Below are 18,614 nucleotides of genomic sequence, written 5' to 3' on the forward strand. Positions count from 1 at the left end.
GCAACCGGATAGCCACTACCCCTGTACCACGACCAAAAGGTGGTGCCTTGTGACGGAGCACTCCGCAGCTGGTCTCTTCCCTGGTGGTGCACCGGACTTCACTTTTCTTCGACGACGAGAACATCTCTACTCTTGGCAAAGACCCGACGTGCACCCACCACCAGGAACAACTGCCCCCGCCGGAGCTGCCCTCCACAACAAGGTATCGTGTCCGCCTGGCTTCCCTTTCGATCGGTTCGAGTGAGGTGTCTGAATCCTCTCCGTTCCGTTGGGTCGCCTCCAAGCTTTTCTCAATTATTGTTCTGAACTGGTTCAATCTGCCAATAACAATTTGCTACAAAGACTTGAATGCATCTCCACTAGAGACTTTTTGGGACATCGCGCCTTGCCTCTCTCCGAGTGGGCCTGGCCTCTGAACTTTATGATCTATTGTGATTCTTGCCTTCCTGCCTTGCATTTTATCTGCGAAGGATTGAACTGTGTTGATTTCATAACCTGCCTATCTTTTTCTCTCCCGTCCTAACTAAGGTTCGAGTATCATCTAGGTTGAGGTATACACATCTGTCTGAAAATAAGTGGTGCCGGTAGAACCTAGACTTGTCGAAATATTGCTAGGGGGATTGATCGTTTCTTCTTCGTAGAGTAATTGTGTTTGATTTGTTTGCCGTGATAGTGCCATAGTGTTTTTCATAGATGTTTTGTTATAAATAAATACCTTAATATCTTTACACTAAGCCTTGTTGCGTGTTTGCTTGTCTTGCTGTGAAGAATTGCCCTATTTTGCATACTCCACTGCTCAACTCTTCTTGAGGGAAGTCTGACTGCTCAGCCACAGCTACCAAGTGAATCTGTGTGGTACAGACTGCTACCAAGTGGGTTCACCGCCAAACACCTGTAGTCCTAAATCTTTTGCAGTGGTCCCAGAGGGAACTGCACAGGTTTCCGCCTAACTCTGGTGTACAGCGGTGGGATTGGTATTGAGTATACAGTTTAGAGTGCTTTTTGACACTGTAGGATAACTAACCACAAAACTTTGCACAAAAAGCAACTTTCAAAAAACATGTCTACGATGGAAACTTACAGTCAAGGGTCCTTGTCAGGTGAAAATACTGAGAGTCTGCGAGCTCTCTGTAGGCAAGAGAATCTTCCTGTAAGAGGCAAGAAGTTAGAACTAATAGAGAGATTGCTGGCGAACCAAAGTCTGGGTACTGGTTCAGAGGAACCAATCTCTCCAGCGACTGTAGATAACAGTGATGGTGTTGATCTGAATCGTAATTCTGATGATAGCGATGAAGAGGCTGACGAGGACGGAGAGGCTAACGAAACTGTCTCCCCTGCTCCTCTACCTGCCTTACCAGCTGTGCCTACGGGGCCCATACCAGGTCCCACAAGTAACCCTGCTTATTTTGAACTTGAAAAAATGAAGCTCGAACTAGAATACAAACGGTTCTTGGCTCAATCTGAACGAAACCAAGAGCTCGAGTTCAGACGGATGAATGCCCAGGCTGAGCAGAAGCAAGCTGAGTTAAGACTCAGGGAAATAGAACTTAATCACGAGTTAGAGATGAAAAGGTTGTCTATGGAAAATGCTTCTCTCTCCTCTGGTTCCTCTAGGAGCTCCAGTCCCAAAAGACCCCGGATGCCGAAGGAATTAGTGGGTATGTATGAACCGAGATTGGATGTGTTGGATTGGTTGAAACTGTTTGAATACAATCATGGGCTCCAGGACATCACCGGGAATGCATTGCTTCCCTGGTTGTTCTCTAGGCTCCCTCCTGTTGCGACTGATGTGGTAATGGAGTTGGGGGAGGCGGATAAGACGGATTACAAAAGTGTGAAACTAGCTTTAATATCTAGATTCGGGAAGACCCCTTCCCAGTACCTTAAGAGGTTTAGAACCCTCAAAAAAGCATGATGGTACCCCTTGGGTTACCTGGGTGAGTGAAGGGTTGAAAAACTTAGAGGGATGGATTAAGGGTTACAAAGTGAACACTTATGAGGGTATGAGGAATCTTTTTATGTTGGAGTCTATTTATGATGCCTGTTCTCCTGAGCTCAGACAGCACTTGGCTGATTCGAAGGAATTGGATTCCAGGGAGCTAGCTAAGGCTGCTGACTTGTGGGTTGCCAACAGGGCTACTCATAAGGATTCTGGGGCAACTCAGAAAAAGGATGAGGGAAAACAGCCTAAAAAAGACTCAAAAGAGAATTCTAATAACTCACATTCCAAAGAGGGCCCCAAACAAAACCAGAAGGGTAAGCCACTGGGAAAACCACAGCAGAATAGTGTGTCTTCTGGTGCCAAACCGGAAGGAGGTCAGAACAAGCCACCATTCCAGAAAGCATTCGGTAAATGCTTTGTTTGTGGCTCGACTGACCACGTGAAAGGAGATCCCAGATGTAAGGGTAAACCTTCAGGGGTCCAGCTTGTCTCCTTAGCCTTCGCTCCAGAGGAGGAAGTCCAGATGGCAAGTGGAAACTTTCTACTGCTAGCTGACAAACCCATTGGAGTCTCAGCCAGCGTTTCTTTAGTATCTTTGGGGTTGTGGGAACAACAGAATTTAGATGTCTATAATTCTATCCCCGATAATACTAAAGAGTATTATAAGGACAGTGTCCAGGTGAATGGTCAGGAGACTCCTGCCATTAGGGACACTGGGGCCAGCATAACTGTGGTGGATAAATCGTTTTTTCAGGCTGAGGATGTTGCTAAGGCACCCAAACGCCTCACCAAGTTAGCTTGAGCGCCTGTGCAGATGCTCCCCCAATTACCAGTTCTCATCCAGTGTAACGACATGACTGTGAAGATACCTGTCAGCATACAGAGTGAGGTACCAGGACGCGTACTGTTGGGTAATGATTTGAAAACTCTCAGAGTTTTATCGCATGCTCCCAGACCTTCTAGTAAACGGTTACATGAGCTAACCAGACCCGCAAGAGAGAGGACCATGCGCGGTACTCTCCAGGAGATGATGAAGAAAGAAATCACTCCTGCTCCACTGGAATTGTCGGCCGCTGTCTCTAAGAAATCAGAAGTGAAAGGGAAACCTAAGACTTCTATCCCGAAACCAGCAGCCAGCATTCCAGTGCAGCCAACACGGACTTCCCCGCGGTTGTCCAAAGTTACACCTGTAACTCCACCTCCAGCCGAGGCTGAGAGGGAGGTACAACCCTGTGTGGTAGAATTAGACTCTGAGGAAGAGCTTATGGAAGGCCAGGAACTCATTGGAGATCTGGATCCTGTTGACCATCCTGAGCTGCAGTCTTTACTGGCAGAAGGTGGACCCAGCAGGGCAGACTTCAGTAAGGGACAGAGAGAATGTCCAACTCTGGAAGGTCTTCGCCACCAGGCAGAAGCTCAGGCTGAAGGGCAAGAGCCTGGGAAATACAGGTTGCACTGGGAAGATGGCCTCTTCTACGGTGAACCAACCGAGTCTGCACCTGGAGACTACAAATGACTTGTAGTACCCCAAGAGAACAGGCCACAGTTCTTGCAGTTAGCCCACGAGATTCCTTTGGCTGGTCACTTGAGTTTCAAGAAGACTAAGGAAAGGCTCTCTCTCTATTTCTATTGGCCAAAGATGGGGGCCGAAGTAGAAAAACACTGCAGGAGCTGCCACACCTGCCAGACCTCTGGTAAGATTGGCTCCAAGAATGTGGCACCGTTAGTGCCTCTCCCAGTTGTGGGAGTCCCATTTGAGAGAGTAGGGATTGACATCGTTGGTCCCCTTGATCCTCCAACCTTCTCAGGCAACAGGTTTATACTTGTTGTAGTAGACCATGCTACTAGGTATCCTGAGGCAATTCCTATGAGGACTGTTACAGCTCCGGCTGTGGCTAAGGCCCTCCTTGGTATTTTTACTAGGGTCGGGTTTCCTAAGGAAGTAATCTCTGACAGGGGGTCAAACTTTATGTCCCACTACATGAAAGCCATGTGGAAAACCTGTGGAGTTACTTACAAGTTCTCAACAGCTTACCACCCACAAACCAATGGGTTGGTAGAACGGTTCAACCGAACCATGAAGAGCATGATAGGTGCTTTAGAGGAACCCCTTAAGCGTAAGTGGGACCTTCTACTGTCATGCCTTCTCTTTGCTTATAGAGAAGTCCCTCAGGAGGGCGTGGGTTACTCGCCCTTCGAACTACTCTATGGTCATCCCGTCAGAGGTTCATTGGCCCTGATTAAGGAGGGGTTGGAGAGTGCTCCTTCTCCCAAGCCAGTCAGAGTGACTGACTACGTGATAGGTCTCCGGAGGAGAATGTCACACATGATGACGGAAGCAAGCGATAACTTGAAAGCTGGACAAGCATTGGTCAGGCACTGACACGATCAAAAGGCTAACATGGTTGAGTTCGCTCAAGACCAGCTCCTTCTCGTTATGATCCCAACAAGGCGGAGGGCCTTGCAAGATAAGTGGATGGGACCCTTCCGAGTTGTGGGTAAACTCGGAGAGGTTAACTATCTGGTGGACTTGGGCAATCCCAAGGAGGCTCCGACAGTCTTTCACACCAACCGACTTAAAGCGTATGTCTCACGACCTGATGTAGGAGCGGTGCTTCTAGCATCATCCGAGGAAGAAGAAGAGAGTGAAGCTCTTCCAGATCTCCTCAGAGGCTTACCTTTAGACGAAAAAATTGAAGGAGTAAATCTCTCCTCCAATCTGACACCCGAGAAACAAGACGAGTGCAAATCTATGTTGAATCAGTTTGCCTCTCTGTTCTCGCTTTCACCAGGCTTGACCCCTTGGGGCCAGCACGACATACGCACTGGTGACTGCCAGTCAAAAGCAGAGGATACCGCATGTCAGAAAACGTACGAACCCACATCAAAGGTGAGGTCAGCAAGATGCTCGATCTCGGGGTAATAGAGCCCTCTACTAGTCCATGGTCTAGCCCAGTTGTGTTAGTACCAAAGGCTGGATCTAAAGAACTTAGATTCTGCGTGGATTATAGAGCTCTTAATGCAGTCACCAAGACTGATGCCCACCCTTTGCCAAGAACAGATGAGTTGGTGGATAAACTTGGCGCCGCCAAGTTCCTCAGCACATTTCACTTGACGTCAGGCTATTGGCAAATAGCCCTGACAGACCATGCCAAGGAGAAAACTGCATTTTCTACCCCCGGTGGCTTATACCAGTTTAAGGTAATGCCTTTCGGATTGAAGAATGCACCTGCTACGTTTCAACGGATGGTAAACCAGGTTCTGAATGGGATGGAGGACTTCTGCATGGCATACTTGGATGACATCGCAGTGTTCAGCAATTCCTGGGAAGAACATGTAACCCACCTGAGAGATGTTTTGCAGGCTCTTGGACGAGCCAATCTGACCATAAAGGCGAGCAAATGCCAAATTGGACAGAGTAAGGTAGTTTATCTTGGGCATGAGGTAGGCGGTGGAGAAATAAGGCCTTTGCTCAGTAAAATTGAAGCTGTGCAAAATTGGACAACACCGACTACTCAAACTCAGGTGAGAGCCTTCCTAGGCCTCACCGGGTATTACAGGAATTTCATAGAGAACTATGGGACCATAGCTTCTCCACTGAATGTCATCTCCTCGCCCAAATGTCCTAAAAAGGTTAAATGGAACGAGGAGTGCAATCAGGCTTTTGAAAACCTGAAAAAGGCTCTTTGCCGAGCCCCAGTACTCAGAGCTCCTGATTACTCCTAACACTTCATTGTGCAGACAGATGCTTCAAATGTAGGAATAGGTGCCATACTCAGTCAACTGGATGGGAAAGGTAGGGAGCACCCCGTTTGCTTCATCAGCCGCAAGCTGAAGGATCCTGAAACAAGGTGGGCAACAATCGAAAGAGAGTGCTTTGCTATCGTGTGGGCTCTGAAGAAGTTTAGGCCGTACTTGTATGGTTCTACTTTTGTCATTCAGACTGACCACCAACCCTTGAGATGGTTAATGCAAATGAAAGGGGAAAACCCAAAACTATTGAGATGGTCGATCTGCCTGCAAGGGTTTGATTTCACCATTGAGCACAGGTCAGGGTGTCACCACCAAAATGCTGATGGTCTCTCTAGGATGTATGTCATCGACTAGAGGTATGAGATTCATCCAGGAGTGGATTAAATCCTCCTGTCCCTTAGTCTGAGGGGGGCGAGTGTTAGGGAGAATTCTCTGTTTAGGCTGAATTTCCTAACCTAGTGAGTCCCCCAGCAGCTTTGCTGGATTTCTGGAGTTTGTTTTTTCCATCCTGCCAAGAGGGAGACTCTTTTCCTGCCACTCTTGGACATGTATGGGTGTAATTCCTTTGAATGTCAATGTGTTCTATGGGCTATGGGGTCTTTTACTCCATAGGGTCTCATATGTTTTTCTATGTGTGTTACACCGCACCCTACGTGCCGTAACGCTGGGGCGTCCTAGCGGACCTCCACCATAGACTCCACTATAGACTGACTACTGTCTCCCCGGGCATGTAAAGTCACCATTGGCTTTACTAGACCTAAATTTACTAACAGAACTGGTACCAACCATCTTATTGTGGACGTACTAGAAGGGGTAATTCGATTACTCCTGGATCTGTTATTCGAGGGGGCACTGTCCCGTCCCCCCTTGTCGAGTTTTGGCTGGTGGCAGTGGAAACTACTTGTTATGTTCGACCCCGAACATAACCCTATGGGATTCGTCCCATTGTTGGAGATTGATACTTTTTCTTCGTTAATCTCTAACGTACCACCGGTCTACTTATCTTAAATAAGTTTATCGGATGGTATTTTCTGCCAGAACTCGGTTTGTAAAATGGCGTCTCTGTTCGTCTCTGTGACTCCTAAACCAAAGGTCGAGCCCTTTGTTCCACTTTTGGCAGGCTCTGTACAAGAGACCCTCCAAAGTGGTGCCATTCTGTCTGGGTTACCACAGGGGTGTGGGAGGGGGTTTAGGCACCCTGGACCGAGTTGCCTTGCCAACTCCGGTCGCACTCTGGAGTGATTGGCCCAAGTGGTGAGCCTTCCCGCTCACCACTTAGCATGTGTTGATTGACAGCTAGGCTGAATGAATGGGGGTTTTCTGCATAAAAGCAGGGCTTTTGGGACTGGATCTTCAGAAGTCGCCACAGGACCTAAGAATCCGACGAGGGTAACGCTGAGCCGACCTGCACGACGACGCCTCCGGTGGAGCCCTGCGGAACCGACTCACCACTTCCCGACGACAGAGGAGATCTCCCTGCCGGAGAGTCTCTTCCCCTGGCTGGTGGGAACAACCAGTCCCCTTTGCTTTTTATTCGCCTCAGGACGCAGTGGTCGAATTGCCCGTGCAGAGCACCTCGGCAACCGGATAGCCACTACCCCTGTACCGCAACCAAAAGGTGGTGCCTTGTGACAGAGCACTCCGCGGCTGGACTTTTCCCTGGTGGTGCACCGGACTTCACTTTTCTTCGACGACGAGAACATCTCTACTCTTGGCAAAGACTCGACGTGCACCCACCACCAGGAACAACTTCCCCCGCCGGAGCTGCCCTCCACAACAAGGTACCGTGTCTGCCTGGCTTCCCTTTCGATCGGTTCGAGTGAGGTGTCTGAATCCTCTCCGTTCCGTTGGGTCGCCTCCAAGTTTTTCTCAATTATTGTTCTGAACTGGTTCAATCTGCCAATAACAATTTGCTACAAAGACTTGAATGCATCTCCACTAGAGACTTTTTGGGACATCGCGCCTTGCCTCTCTCCGAGTGGCCCTGGCCTCTGAACTTTATGATCTATTGTGATTCTTGCCTTCCTGCCTTGCATTTTATCCGCGAAGGATTGAACTGTGTTGATTTCATAACCTGCCTATCTTTTTCTCTCCCGTCCTAACTAATGTTCGAGTGTCATCTAGGTTGAGGTATACACCTCTGTCTGAAAATAAGTGGTGCCGGTAGAACCTAGACTTGTCGAAATATTGCTAGGGGGATTGATCGTTTCTTCTTCATAGAGTAATTGTCTTTGATTTGTTTGCCGTGATAGTGCCATAGTGTTTTTCATAGATGTTTTGTTATAAATAAATACCTTAATATCTTTACACTAAGCCTCGTTGCGTGTTTGCTTGTCTTGCTGTGAAGAATTGCCCTATTTTTTATACTCCACATACTGCTCAACTCTTCTTGAGGGAAGTCTGACTGCTCAGCCACAGCTACCAAGTGAATCTGTGTGGTACAGACTGCTACCAAGTGGGTTCACCGCCAAACACCTGTAGTCCTAAATCTTTTGCAGTGGTCCCAGAGGGAACTGCACAGATTTCCGCCTAACATGCTGTTGTATGTGTATGGATGGTGCTGGCTGTTGCAATATGGCTGTGTATGGCTCAAGTGTGTGAGTTGAAATGACATGTGTGTTGGCGAATGTGATGCCATGTCTGAGGTTTCCAAATGCCACTCATGTACAACTGTCATGTGTGTATGTGTCCATTGTACAGTGCCCTGATGCCTGTGTTTTATTTCTCCCTGTCTGCAGCGTCGACTGATGAAGAGGGCGGAGAAGGTGCTGTGGAGCACAGCGGCGGGGATCCCACCGCCAGCCGGAGACGCAAGGCCCGGCTCCCCTCCCAGGTTGTCATCTCATCGGGGAGTGAGGAGTCCGGCGCAGCTGCCGGGGGGAGGTCCAAGAGGCGGAGGTCGGAGTTGGACTCCTCGGCAGCAGAAGGGGCAGCTGGGACCCCACAGGGCCCAATGGGGGAAGATGGCACGGAGTCATCCAGGTTGGTGGGGTGTTTGGTGGAGGAGGAGTCCGTGCAAGCGACAGAGACGGGGTCTGGAGGTGGGGATTCCACTGGTGCTAGTGGTGCAGTGCAGGACCAGGGACAGGAGGCAGCACCGGCTGCCGCGGAGGTGCCTGTGTGCAATCCTGTCCCTGATCCTGTCACTGCATCATCTTGCACCAGCAGGGATGCCTACGTCCAGACCTGTTTTCAGGCAGGGGATGAGCTTACAACAACTGGCCTTCGTCTGCCTGCGGACGTGGCTATCCAGGTACGGGTTGAGCCTGTCCTGACTGGTGTGGCATTGCGTCAACGGGCCATGCGAGGTGACCTGCAGTCTTTTCATGAGGAGACTGCACGTCATCTCGAATGGCTCGTTGACCGCGTCGGCCTACTGGGACAGGTCACCCAGGCCGGATTCCTCCGTTTGCTGGAGCTTGTTCCGACCCCCTCCTCAACTGAACACCCTATGCGCCAGTCGTCCTCCGTGCCATCTTTCCACCCATCTGCAGGGCTTTAAGTGGGCCGGGGCCTGCCGGGGCCGGGCCCCGGCAGTCTCCAAAAAGTGGGACTGAGCCGGGGCCCTGCTGGGGCCCCCCCTTCCACTGCACGCAACATTGGCGGGATGCATTACCGCCGCGACGGGAGATGCGCCTGCCATGAAGTCAGGCATCTGACAGAAGTGGCAGCCAACCACAGCGATGCTGTGCCTGGCTGCCACTTCTGTAAGTCATAGTAACTGCCTCTGGTGACCTCTCGCGCGAGGGGTCACCAGAGGCAGTTACTGTCCCTTTGTTTCCCCAGGTCGCCGAGGCGTCTTTAACCCTCGGCGAACCTGGGGATTCCTCGACATTTTTCGAGGTTTATGAAAGATGGCTTGAAAAGTACACAATTCAAGCCATCTTTTATAAAGCTTTGCCGACGGACAATTTTGTCCGTAGTCAAAGTTTTATAAAAGATGGCTTGAATTGTGTACTTTCAAAGCCATCTTTTATAAAACCGAAATGTTTAAAAAAAAAATGGCCTGAAAAGTAGGCAAACCGTAAGGTATGCACACACATATATATGCATGTTATATATCTTTGTGCGTACCTTACTATGGTTTGTGTACTTTGCAAGCCATCTTTTCTAAACATAGAAATAAATATTTCTATGTTTAGAAAAGACGGCTTGCAAAGTACACAAACCATAGTAAGGTACGCACAAAGATATATAACATGCATATATATGTGTGTGCATACCTTACGATTTGCTTACGTTTTAGGCCATGCCCCCCACAAGCCACGCCCCCAAATGAGGGCCCCCCCTCGATTTCTTACCCCACTTAAAGCCCTGCCCATCTGTCACCTGGGTGCCCTGTGGAGCTGCCTCTGACGGTGCGGCCAGGCTGGTGGAGGACACATCCCTGCCACAGTCGGGAGTCGGACGGACGTCCAGCAGGGGTGGCCACATCAACGACTGCACCCCAGCCGGTGGAGGATGTGCAGGCAGCAGGAGCCAGGGCACGGGCACAGGCACAGCAGCAGCAGCAACGAGGTGGGAGCCATGATGGCTCGGGGCCTTCGACATCGGAGGGGCAGGCATCAGCCGGAGGGCAGGAGGACCCAGGACGGGAAGTGTCTTCCGTGTGCCAGCTGTTGGGCCACGCCATAGATGCGGAGCGGCAGCAGGCGGAAGAGGCACGGCTCACGATGGTCAGGGCCGAGAACTCCATGCGGAGGGCCCTGAGGCGGGCCGAGTGCCTCGAGGCAATCCGCAGGGAGTTGGAGGAGAACATGTCGTCGGCCCTGCGGACCCTCGGGGCCATGGAGGAGGACCGCCTCCAGGACATTGAGCAGGAGTTCGATGATGCCCTGGCCCGGAACATCCCGAAGTGAGCCGTCGGACTAGCCCGCTGCCCTTGTAAATAGTTATGTAGTTAGTGTTAGGTTTGTTTTTTTTTTTTGGACCTTTTGGACAATGGACCACATTTTTTATATATTTTTTTAATTAGGTAGTATTATTACATAGGTTTCATTTCTTCTGTTGGGATCATGGACCCTGGATTGGTTAAGCTGTATATAGTTGACTGTTGGATTTTATTTTTTTATTTGGAATTTACCCATGGAGCAATGGTTTTCGGTTTTGATTTTCCTTTGGATTTACTTTTTTGAACTGTGACTTTGGTCACCTTTCCTTTGGATTATGATTTGTGGTTTTACATTATTTTACAGACATGCTGCTTTTTGTTTTTAATTCCCATTGTCGTTTATTTTTGAATCCATTTATGTAGCTTTTAATACATTTTCTTCATCAAACTTCAATGTGTAGTAGCATCTCATTGGTTTAGTGCATGTCATGATATGGGTTTTGATATTCACTGACACCCATTGTGTGTATGTGAGGGACATGTGTTCATTTACATACTTGCCATTGGGGTTGTATCATGTAATTGGCATTTCTAAGTGGGTGGATGCAGTACTTGGGTGGGTGTTTGGCATGTGGAGGCAGCCTATAAGGGCCAGGGATCTAGATTCTGATGACGTGTTGGCTGGGGGACATGAGTCGGGGCCTGGTGGAGGGTGCCCCTGAATGCTGGGGGGGGTGCAAGGGGACATGAGTTGGACATGAGTGGGGGCCTGGTGGAGGGTGCCCCTGGATGCTGGGGGGGGGTGCAGGGAGACATGAGTGGGGGCCTGGTGGATGGTGCCCTGCACTGCTGGGGGGTGGGGGTGCTGGGAGACATGAGTGGGGGCCTGGTGGAGGGTGCCCCTGCACTGCTGGAGGGTGGGGGTGCTGGGAGACATGAGTGGGGGCATGGTGGAGGGTGCCCTGCACTGCTGGGGGGTGGGGGTGCTGGGAGACATGAGTGGGGGCCTGGTGGAGGGTGCCCTGCACTGCTGGGGGTGGGGGTGCTGGGAGACATGAGTGGGGGCCTGGTGGAGGGTGCCCCTGCACTGCTGGGGGGTGGGGGTGCTGGGAGACATGAGTGGGGGCCTGGTGGAGGGTGCCCCTGGATGCTGGGGGGTGGGGGTGCAGAGGGACATGAGTTGGACATGAGTGGGGGCCTGCTGGCAGGTGCCCCACAGTGCTGGGGGGTGCTGGGAGACATGAGTGGGGGCCAGGTGGAGGGTGCCCTGCACTGCTGGGGGGTGGGGGTGATGGGAGACATGAGTGGGGGCCTGGTGGAGGGTGCCCCTGCACTGCTGGGGGGTGGGGGTGCAGGGGAAATGAGTTGGACATGAGTGGGGGCTGGTGGAGGGTGCCCCTGCACTGCTGGGGGTGGGGGTGCAGGGAGACATGAGTGGGGGCCTGGTGGAGGGTGCCCCTGCACTGCTGGGGGTTGGGGGTGCTGGGAGACATGAGTGGGGGCCTGGTGGAGGGTGCCCCTGGATGCTGGGGGTGTACAGGGGGACATGAGTTGGACATGAGTGGGGGCCTGGTGGAGGGTGCCCCTGGATGCTGGGGGTTGGGGGTGCCGGGGGACATGAGTTGGACATGAGTGGGGGCCTGGTGGAGGGTGCCCCTGCACTGCTGGGGGGTGGGGGTGCTGGGAGACATGAGTGGGGCATGGTGGAGCGTGCCCTGCACTGCGGGGGGTGGGGGTGCTGGGAGACATGAGTGGGGGCATGGTGGAGGGTGCCCTGCACTGCTGGGGGGTGGGGGTGCTGGGAGACATGAGTGGGGGCATGGTGGAGGGTGCCCTGCACTGCGGGGGGCTGGGGGTGCTTGGAGACATGAGTTGGACATGAGTGGGGGCCTGGTGGAGGGTGCCCCTGCACTGCTGAGGGGTGGGGGTGCTGCGAGACATGAGTGGGGGCCTGGTGGAGGGTGCCCCTGGATGCTGGGAGGGTGCAGGGGGACATGAGTTGGACATGAGTGGGGGCCTGCTGGCAGGTGCCCCACAGTGCTGGGGGGTGGGGTTGCTGGGAGACATGCGGTGTTGATCAGTAGTGCAAGGTGACATGTGGCTGGGATGGGGGGCATGCCCATGGTGGATGGGCTGCCTGCGGGACATGAGCAGGGGTGCAGAGCAGTCCCCTGTGGTGTGGGCTGCCTGCAGGGGCTGTGCAGGGTGTAGAGGGAATACCTGGGAGGACCCACACGGCCAATTCACGTGTACTACTCCCCACACACCTCTGAAATACACGTACCCTGCTGGATTTGCGTGTGATACTTCCCGCGCACCCCTGGAATACACATACCCAGGACGATCTTGTGTGGAACTTCCCGCGCACCCCTGAAAGACACGTACCCTGCTGAATTTGCGTGTGAAACTTCATGCGCACCCCTGAAATACACGTACCCTGATGGAACCGCGTGTGAAACTTCCCGCGCACCCCTGAAATACACATAACCTGCTGAATTTGTGTGTGATACTTCCCACGCACCCCTGGAATACACGTACCCAGGACAATCGTGTGTGGAACTTCCCGCGCACCCCTGAAATACACGTACCCTGCTGAATTTGCGTGTGAAACTTCCCGCGCACCCCTGAAATACACATACCCTGCTGAATTTGCGTGTGAAACTTCCTGCGCACCCCTGGAACACACGTACCCAGGACAATCGCGTGTGGAACTTCCCGCGCACCCCTGAAATACACGTTCCCCGCTTGGCGTTTGCTGTTTGGCAGCCCTGTGAACTGGTCCAGGGTTAGCACAGACATTTGCGATGGATTGGGGATTTTGATGGCTTTTCCTTGCGCGAGGGCGTTCTTGGGGGCGTAACTGGTGCTGCTGCAGGGTCGCTGTGCCACTCTGCGCCACAGTTGGTTTTGGAGGCTAAAATCCATGAATACGCTGTGCGATGAAATGGATTTTATCGCACGCGGCTGGCGCAGTGTATCGCACGGGGACACTTTGCGCCAGCCGCGTGCACCACTTTTGTGCGAAATTCTATGAATTACCCTGTGAGTCTCAAGAGGGGTGAGGGTGACTGAAAGACCTCAATGAGCACACAAAGCAAGGACACTTACAAATTACTCCAGAGAGGTGTTATATTAAAAATATAGACACATTTATTACAAGGCCTTTGTAACATGGACCATAGCAAAGAATCACAATAATACTAAAGTAAACCAGCACATCACGATCAATACATTATATATACAAGACCGAGGGGTTTAAGGAGTTATGAGCACGTAATATGTAGACCACCTAGATGGGGAGGAAAACAGACAGTGCAAGTAATCATTAGACCCAGTTCGACATCAGAAATACACCTAACTAGGAGGAAGTCCGAGCCCTACGAAGAGAGGAGCCTTATGCTCAAAAGTACCTGCACGTGCTTGTGCCAATGGAAAAAAATAGGGTCTCTTCAAGGGTCTCAGGCAGTTCAGGAAGGTGAGTGAAGCGATGAAGAACAAGTCCCCACTACTCATACAAGGCCTCCACTTGTGGGCAGAGGCAGGGTGAGAGTGCGGGATAGAGTCGCTATTTCGCAACAGCAGTAGAAAAGAAACGGGCTCCTGCACGAGGGACCACCGGTTGGGGTATGGACTACTCACCGGTCCCCGACGCAGGCAGCCCCAGACTTCTCCAGTCTGGGTTTCCCCTTTGCCTGGGGCAGGGCATTGGTCTTGGCCAGTGCTGCCCTCGTTTGAGACCTTGTGCAGGGTCTGTCAGCAGTATCTCCCACAAGCCCTAAAGCTCTGAGATCATTGCCCAACAAGACCTTTCCTGGGACACTCCTCTGAATGCTCATTGGAATCCTGACTGCTGTACCATTGATAATAAGATTTACAGGTATTACTGGGAACATGAGAGGTGGGCCGTCAGCCAACTTAGTGGGCATCAGAGTAGCTCTGCCAACTTCCTCTGGGTCTACCAAGGTAGAATCCACTACAGTTCGACTGCACCCACTATCCCTAAAAGCTGGAGTATCTACTCCATTGATCAGCACACTCTCTTTAAAGTAGTGCTTGTTGTTATCTGGAATCCTAGCATAAGCCTCTGCGACTTTAGGCTCCCAGGAACCCAGGGAAACTAAATCTACCTCAGCTTCTATCCCACTGGGGAAGGAGTCTGAGGAGAAGGATGCTCCGGTAATCTCTTCTTCCTCGTAGGAGGAGAAGGCCAGATTAGCAGAGTGGACCCCCAAAGTTTTGACCTTACATCTGGGATCCCCCTTCACGTGGTCAGTTTCTCCACAAGCAAAACACAATCCATTGGGTCTGTTCACATAGGGAGGCTTATTATAACCAGAGTTCTGTTTCGGAGGCTGACCTCCACTACCCTGTGAGTTCTCTTGTGTCTTACCCTTATTTTTCTTTTTGTGGCCCTTTTGGGAAGAGGATTTATCAGTTTCCCCACCCTCCTTATCTTTGGACTTTTCCCCTTCCTCCTGCTTACCAGGATGAGTCTTGTCCTTATGGGACACTCAATGTGACACCCATAAATCTACTGCAATGGCAAGCTTCTTAGGATCTATCTCCTTTGAATCTGCCAAATGCTGCTTAAGCTCAGGGGAAGAAGATGCAAAAATATGTTCCAGCATGACAAGACTTATCATACTTTCAAAGGTAGAAACCTTATAACCTTCGACCCAGCCAGTCAAGTTTTTTAAGGATTCAGTTACATAAGATACCCAGGTACCACCTTCTTTTTTCTTATACTCTCTGAATCTTTTTAAGTATTGGGCAGGAGTCTTTCCAAACTTTAAAATGACAGTCTGCTTCAACATTGCAAAATCTGCTCTCTCAGCCTTTGACATTTCCATAATGGCACTGCAGCCAGAATGGGACAGTCTGCTAAGTAACCAGGCAATTTTATCAGCATTGTCAACTTGTTGAACTTCACCTGCATACTCAAATGTATTCAGCCAGTCCATAATGTCATTCTTTTCCTCATACACACTGAGCAGATCTTTTGGAAACCTTGGATGAGAGGAGGCCCCAGACACATGTCCAGGACCCTTGGATCCATTGGCAACTTGAAGCTTGGCCAGTTCCAACTGGTGATCCCTGTCTTTCTGTTTTTCTGCCTGCTCGATTTTTAGTTTGGCCATATTGAACTCAAGCTCCTTCTGCCTAAACAGCAGTTCTTGCTTCTTGAATTCAAGTATGGCCTCCCCATTAGCACTGGCAGCGGAAACATTGGACATTTCATTCTCCCTGTCCTCATGGTCGCTGTGGACCAAAGCAGCGGCAGAATTGTCAGTTCTACCAGTGAGAGCAGCCCCACCTCCTTCTGCACTGTCCTCTGAAGCTATAGCACTAAGCTGAGCTCCTTGACAGGCCATGATTCTTTGGATCATTTCCATTTTGGTGCCTTGAGAGGAGACACCCCTCTCAGCACACATCTTTTTCAATGTTTTGGATTTAGAAGCATTTAAAGTTAACAAGGTACTTGTTTCCATACTGCTAGATAGGAGTATGGCCTTTAAAAAGTTATACTACGACAATTCACTATGTGTCCTGGTAGGAATAACTCGAAATGCCTTCACTCGTATGCAACACTGGATACCTTCAGTCCTATCCCACCGCTGTACACCAATTTGTTAAGATGGATTTCTGAACTCTGACCTTGAGGGGCAAAGGTTCAGAAGGCCAGCCTAGTTTCTTGGAACAGGGTAACCTCTGGACAAGTCAGACCAATCAGGGTAGCGATGGCAGCGGTCAAGACAAAGGCCCTCATTAGGACCCTGGCGTTAAGGGGTTAACGGCGCCGTAAAAGGTTGCGGCGCCGTTAGCCCCTTGACGCCTTACTACGAGGTCCCTTTGCGGGTCCCGACCTTAACGGCTGGTCTGGACCAGCCGTTAAAGTAGGGACCCGCAAAGGGACCTTGAAGGCAATTACGGTACCACAATTTGCGGTACCGTAATTGCCGCCTTCCCCATTCCCATTGAGCCCTATGGGGCAAAAATGGGAATGGGGAAGGGCCATGGTGGGATGGGGCAGTACCACCCCGCCAACCTTGGAATGGGGTGGTACTTCCCCATTTCACCATGGCGGACTCGTTGCAATGCCGGCAGCAACGATGGTGCTAATAGCGCCATGGTTTAGCGCCGGTGTTGTAATGAGGGCCTAAGTCTCAAGAGGGGTGAGGGTGACTGAAAGACCTCAATGAGCACACAAAGCAAGGACACTTACAAATTACTCCAGACAGGTGTTATATTAAAAATATAGACACATTTATTACAAGGCCTTTGTAACATCGACCATAGCAAAGAATCACAATAATACTAAAGTAAACCAGCACATCACGATCAATACATCAATACATTATATATACAAGACCGAGGGGTCTAAGGAGTTATGAGCACGTAATATGTAGACCACCTAGATGGGGAGGAAAACAGGCAGTGCACGTAATCATTAGACCCAGTTCGACATCAGAAATACACCTAACTAGTAGGAAGTCCGAGCCCTACGAAGAGAGGAGCCTTATGCTCAAAAGTACCTGAACGTGCTTGTGCCAATGGACAAAAATAGGGTCTCTTCAAGGGTCTCAGGCAGTTCAGGAAGGTGAGTGAAGCGATGAAGAACAAGTCCCCACTACTCATACAAGGCCTCCACTTGTGAGAGGCAGCGTGAGAGTGCGGGATAGAGTCGCTATTTCGCAACAGCAGTAGAAAAGAAACGGGCTCCTGCACGAGGGGCCACCGGTTGGGGTATGGACTACTCACCGGTCCCCGACGCAGGCAGTTCCAGACTTCTCCAGTTCAGTTCACGTTGCTGGAAGGTTCAGATGCGATAATCAGGACGTCTCGATACCGCGTAGCTTCCGTGTAGCAGGATGCAGGGTCGAGGGTGTTCCAAATGCAGCGAACATGCACAGGTTGTTACCACAGCAGGGAAACACGGCAACCGCGTTTATTCTGGTCCGGGCGCACTCGTCCCACTTCAGACCTGGGAATGCCAAGTGTACGAAATTCGGTGTGAGGGTGCCGTGGACGCAGAGCAAGCAGTAGACCAAGTTTCGAGGGCTTGCCCGAAACAGCGGCGGTGACAGAGCAAAACGTTCTGTGTAAGCTGGTCAGCCCACTGGTTGGCCAAGGGACACTTCCGAAGAGGCTTACTTGCAGGGTTTGATGAAGGTGCCGGGAATAGTTGATCCCACTATTCCAATGGGTCGACACGCCTTCGCAGACCTTCTAGGATGATCAGATGCAGAGGGGTCTCGCAGGACGACAGCTGTTCAGGGTGCCAAACCTTCAGCGGGTCACCAGCAGTTCCTCGACTCAGCTTCTTGTTGCAGGATACTTGCCTCCTAATCCCTCGTTCAGTGTCCAAAGCCTCCTCTTATCCAAAGTTCCCTTCGTGCCAAAACGGAGAGGACCCAATGGGAGATCTGCTCACAAACACTCACACCATACGTGGACCTATCACGGACCACAGTGGTCCCAGGCATTCAGGACACTCCAGACTCTCTGGCACCCAGGATGTGTATTGGGAACAGACATCCCAGCCCACATCCTGGAGGCATACACACAAGGCATGCAGAAGCCCGCGAAAGCTTTGGGTTTCGCGGGAAAGTGCATGACCAAATCCAGACTGACCCGGGTCGGCTCGACCTGGGGAAGGTGAAGGGGCAAGATGGCCAAAGGACAGGACAAAGAACCTCGTGGCATGGCCATTTTGGAGCCAGGCCACTTATTCGTGCCAAACGCGGTAAGCGCGGATAACATGGCAAAAAAAGGCTTCAAAACACAAGAGAAACGATAGCTGCCACCAGTCCTGTCTGTGACACACCTGCACAGTTCATAATAAGTCCAGCGAGAGTTTCTAGGGCCTTTGGAATGACTAGAGACCCAAGAGCGCGGTAAAGTAAGTTACAGTGCACTCTTGTTTCATGTTGCACAAAAGCTGCAACATGAGGAAAGGACTAAGGGAACCGTAGTCTCCCAGTACTGACTGTCTTAAGGGCATGTCAGTTTCCCCATAAGAATTGCGCGAAAGCCCAGAGGAGTGCAGCGGAAGGCTGCGCTTCTCTGGCAAAGTCTAGATCAGGGTGT

The sequence above is a fragment of the Ambystoma mexicanum genome, chromosome 4q, assembly GCF_040938575.1.
Source record: "Ambystoma mexicanum isolate Mex_15411 chromosome 4q, UKY_AmexF1_1, whole genome shotgun sequence".
Lineage (NCBI taxonomy): Eukaryota > Metazoa > Chordata > Amphibia > Caudata > Ambystomatidae > Ambystoma > Ambystoma mexicanum.